The sequence below is a fragment of the Triticum dicoccoides genome, chromosome 6B, assembly GCF_002162155.2.
Source record: "Triticum dicoccoides isolate Atlit2015 ecotype Zavitan chromosome 6B, WEW_v2.0, whole genome shotgun sequence".
Taxonomy (NCBI): domain Eukaryota; kingdom Viridiplantae; phylum Streptophyta; class Magnoliopsida; order Poales; family Poaceae; genus Triticum; species Triticum dicoccoides.
Window position 1 is genome coordinate 723,955,485 of NC_041391.1, and position 5,452 is coordinate 723,960,936.

A 5,452-nucleotide genomic window follows, 5' to 3' on the forward strand; every position below is an offset into this window, starting at 1 on the left:
ATCCCGTCGCCACCGCCCCCGCCGCCCGTACGCCCGCTCGTCGTACCCACACACACACATACACGCACACACTCATGCACACACACACATACACACACACACACACACGCATACACACACACGTACACACACACACAACACACACATGTACGTACACACATACACACACACATATGTTTTTATTTATTTTCTGTTTTCTATTTTTTACTTATTTTCTGTTTTTAGTAAGAAAATTTAGGTATATGAGATTATTTGAACTAGTTGAATTAATAGAACTAGTTTATTTTTAGTAAGAAAATTTAGGTATATGAGATTATTTGAACTAGTTAAATTAATAGAACTAGTTTATTTTTAGTAAGAAAATTTAGGTATATGAGATTATTTGTACTAGTTGAATTAACAGAACTAGTTTATTTTTAGGAAGAAAATTTAGGTATATTAGATTATTTGAACTAGTTGAATTAATAGAACTAGTTTATTTTTAGTAAGAAAATTTAGGTATATGAGATTATTTGAACTAGTTGAATTAATAGAACTAGTTTATTTTTAGTAAATGTTTAGTTGAATTAGTTGAATTAATTGAATTAGTAAGTGTTTAATGTTTCGTCTATATGAACATATATAGGAAATATCGTCTGACGACGGAAAAAATTCATTATGTGTGAATACTGTGAAGACCAGCGTGGCCTGTGCGACAGAAATTTTCTTGTTGATGATAGGCGATTCAGCATCAAGCTGGATGAGACCTTGAAGTCGATACAGTAAGTCACAACGACAAGTCTGTTTTCGTAATTAAGCATGGCTTATATATGCTTCATTTGCCTGACTTATAATTTTTAATTTTCACTATTCTACTAACGCATCCCCTGCCATGCAAGAATTTTTGTCTTGGATAAGATATGTTTCAATAATATGGAAACTATGGAGGTAAAGAGAGTTTACCTGAAAACTGAGCATGGTTATACTTTCAACGTTAAAGTATACAATGCAAAGACGTGCACCTATTTTGAATGCAAAACTTGGCAAGCACTATGCAAGGCTTATGCATTTGAGCCTGATATGGTTATCACCTTTGATATTCGTCTGGAAGATGATATTGAAGGTAATAGAGACATATGGGTCGATGTGCAGACGCCTCCAGTTCGACCATTATGTGAGTTCTTCTCAACTATATTTTTGTCTTTGATATTGCTTATTCAAAAATAATTGACAACTAATTTCTATTGACAGCTTATTTCCATTCAAGCAAACATGTCCGATGCTTGGTAGACAGGACCTATTACTGTCCCGGAGCTGAACTAAACTGCGAGGAGATAAGTCATTATGTTTCATGGCTTGAGGATCTTCATACTGTCAAGACAAATTTTCTTCCTAGACTTAGAAATGTTAGTACTCAAAACGTGCGACCAATAGTGATCATATTGAACTACGGTCACATCTATTTATGAATGATGGTAAGATTTTTACTATTTGTCCTCAGTACATCTTTTGCATACATAATTTTTTTGCTAAACTTTCATTGCTAAGTATATTAATTAATTAAGTACTATACGATGTTCTTCAACAGGGACTCCCGATGACAGTTGTGCCTCAGGGGATCGAGACTAAAGGTCGCATGTCAATTGTTAGATTACGACCAAGATATCCTGCATTGCACATGAGTGCATTCAGGATTTGTAGAAGCGATGAATGCTTAATAGTGAAAGATTGGAGGAAAATTGTTAACGGTCGCAGAGAAGTACTAGGGGGCAACAATGAGAAGCGCAGCCCATGATTAGGAGATAGGTTCATCTGCATGCTCCAGTATGATGAATCAGGAGAGCTATACATGTTCTATGCTATTTTACCTGAGAGAGAGCAGCAGGAGTGATTTAGCTAGTTCATGCTCTTAGTACTTGTCCTTTCATGTCGGTGTTCTTCGTTCTGAACTTCATCTCAAAGAGTGATTTGCTTTTGTGGTGTTATATATGAACGCTTATAATATCATGACAATCATGTTGAACTCGATGATATTTTTGCTTCTGATACAAGTGAATGTTTCTTCTTTAAGCTAGTGTTGGTGGTGATTAGATAGCGGTAATGACTATGATGATTAAATAGTGATAATGATGACTACGATGATTTTTAGCTAGCTAGCTGAAGTATATATATACTCATGTTGATGATATGATGCAAGAGTTTTTATATTAATATGATGATATGATGATGAGTTATTATATCATTTAATGAAAGAAACCGCAGATTAGTTTCAGCTCGATGGATCCTACCTAAGTGATCAAGTATATATGCCATATCCATATATATTATACTTGATCACCTAATTAGGTGATCAAGTATAATATGGATATGGATTTAACAACTCATTATAATGTAAAACAATCACTAAATTAAATTGAAAACACAAAATTAAAGGAAAAAACAAACATTTAGTACCGGTTGGTGTTACCAACCGGTACTAAAGACATACGCGCACCCGGGCCTGGCTCGTGCCATGTGGTGGCACTTTAGCGCCGGTTCATGACGAACCGATACTAAAGGGGAGGGACCTTTAGTCCCCACTCTTTAGTGCCGGTTGGCGAACCGGCACTAAAGACCGTCACGAACCGGCACTAAAGGCCGGTTCTGCACTAGTGAAGCATAACACCAGCTTCATATTTCTCGCTTTTGCCAAGTTGTGCTCCATAAAAATGATCGTATCATCGGCGGACAGACACACCTCCATCAACTAGATGAGGCACCAAGCCACCCACCTGACCAGCCTCCTTAGCCCTTCCCATCAGAATTGCCAACATATCAACCACAATGTTGAACAAAATAGGAGACATTGGATCACCTTGTCTCGGACCCTTATGTGTCTGGAAATAATGACCTATGTCGTCATTCACCTTAATTCCAACACTCCCTTTTTGTGTGCAAGATTCTACTTGGCGTCGCCAGGCTTCATCAAAACCCTTCATACGTATGGCCTGTTGAAGGAAAGGGCCTTTGACTTTATCGTACGCTTTCTTGAAATCCACCTTGAAAACAACTCCATCCAGTTTTTTCGTGTGAATCTCGTGGAGCGTTTCATGCAGGACCACAACCCCTTCTAGATTGTTTCTGTCCGGCATGAAAGCAGTTTGGGAGTGCTGCATCACAGAATGCGCAATCTGCGTGAGCCTATTAGTCCCAACCTTGATAAAGATTTTGAAACTAACATTAAGAAGACAGGTGGGCCTGAATTGCTCAATTCTCTGCTTGGCTAGAATAAGAGTGGACATCACCGAGATCACACATATGTGCTCAGACAACTGCTTTTCACAGATGAACTTGAGCTATTGGAGATCGTATCTGTCTGCCACCACAAACAAGTCTTGCAGACATTGCAACCTCATTTCATGGTGTACTGCCTCCTCTACTTGTCCTCCTTCCAGAACTTGTGACTTTTCATCCTCCTCCATGCTGTCATCCTCTATCACGGGTAATAAATCTGTGTAGATGAAACTAAGCAAAGCCCTGAACACTTTTGCTTCCATGTCTTTCATATGTATGACGATGGATGTCTCCTTCATGGGGACAAAGAGCTGCGCCATCAAGACTTTAGACCTGGCTGCAAGCACACACCGGTGTGCAGCGAACCTCTCGCCGCTGATCTCGAATGTCACATCAGCACCGGCCTTGCTTTGAAGGAGATTGCTAAAATGCTGGTGCATGTCAGAAGGGGTGCCCCCAACATTCTCAGTTTTGGGATCCTTGCAAACAACCATGATGTCGCACCAGACGGTAAAGCAATCACCCTTTAGATCCGATGATCGTTCGAGGGCATCTCTTCTCACAAACTTGTCATTGCCCCAGCAAATAGCACTGCCAGAGAAGGTGCAAGTCTTGTTAGCTTCCCAAATGTAGATTGGATTCTGCTTCTCAAGATGGTCGATGAGGCTGAAACTTAACTTGGCCTCCACAGCAATGTCGAAAGGGTCTTGAACGTCATCAAAGAGAAGGGTGACGTAGAGGGAAATGAACTCGACGCAGTCCTTGTTTAAGCCGTTGGGGTAATAGTCGAACCAATCATGGCCTCCCACTGTGAAAAGACTAGTGCCGGCACTCTCGCTAGTGGGTAGCTCCTCCTTAGTATGCGAGTAACCCCTGACCATGAGCAGGTGGTACCCGCTGTCCGCGCCGCTGGTGTAGATGGCCGTCGTGTTGCAAGAGCTCTCCTTGTTGTCATCGACTACCGACACGCAGGTGAATACCGACATGAGGAACCTGCAAGTCAGCATTCAAATCCCAAGTTTTAGAGGTGGGGTATTTATCGAAAAAGGCTTCCGCCCCGCTCTATATATAAAGCAACGACCGACAACAACTCGGTACAAACGCACACCGCCACCACACACGCATACATCCAAGGCAAGATACATAGGCGCTGAGCGCAGCAACATGACCCCAAGCACTACAAGAGCAACTGATGACTCCAACAGTGACCACGCCACCGCAAAGAAATGAAGCCACATACGACGAACCGTGAGCTCCAAGACGGTTCCTTCAGGAAAGTTACGACACCGGAGTGCCGCCACTGCCCGATCCAAGGATCGAAGTTTCCCCAGGAGCCACACGACGGGCAATGAGAGCTGCAACGACGCCTTCAAGAAGGGAACGAGAAACGCCACCACCGGTCCGTCCAAAGATAGACCAGTTTTTCACCCCGGCCAACACTCACCACCACGGAACGCCACACCCAGGCTACGATGCCGTCCACACGACCATGGCTGTCGGGCAGCACCGAGCGACAGGCTCTGCCCAAGAGCACCATGCTACCACCACCAGGGCTGCCGCCCCGGCATCCAAGACCTCGATAACATCTCACTCGATTCCCACCGCTACCCCAACAGAAAAGACGAGCGGACCCCGTGGGAAACTAGCCTCCATCGACTCGTCCTGCCGCATCGGGCGCGAGACGAGCACGGTCCTGCTGCCGTGCGCAAGACGGGCTCGGTCCTGCTGCCGGGCGCGAGACGGGCACGGTCCTACTGCCCTAGCGCGAGACTAGCGATGGGCCACAGCTGGGATAGGGCCATCCCTTCAACGGAAATAGCACCCGGACGACGAGGAGACAGATGAAGGCCGATACAAGCGGCCTACAGATGAGCTGATGCCAGGGCATGCCAGCTACTGTCGTAGCCGACTTGTCAAGCTGCCATGGAGCCACCCACGCCCGGAGCAGCAGCCACACTGGGCCACTGCCCAAACCGCCCAGCCCGGCGATCTCCAAGCGTCAGAGCCGCCGTGCACGCACCCGCGCCACCAGATAGCCACCCCGGATGCCACCACCAGGCCGCCCGAAGCGACCCTGGTCTGCAGTCCCGCCACTAGATAGCCACCCCGGATGCCACCACCAAGCCGCCCGGAGCGTCCTCATGCCGCACCGGCACCACACCGCTGCTACCTCCGCCCAGCTGCAAGGAAGAAGCCGCCA

General features: G+C 45.0%; 1 pseudogene; it reads right to left on the minus strand.

Annotated features, from left to right (window-relative positions):
* The window catches only part of LOC119321965, a 9,378-nt pseudogene extending 5,140 nt beyond the window's left edge, over positions 1–4,238 (minus strand).
* Positions 4,239–5,452: the final 1,214 nt, after the last annotated feature.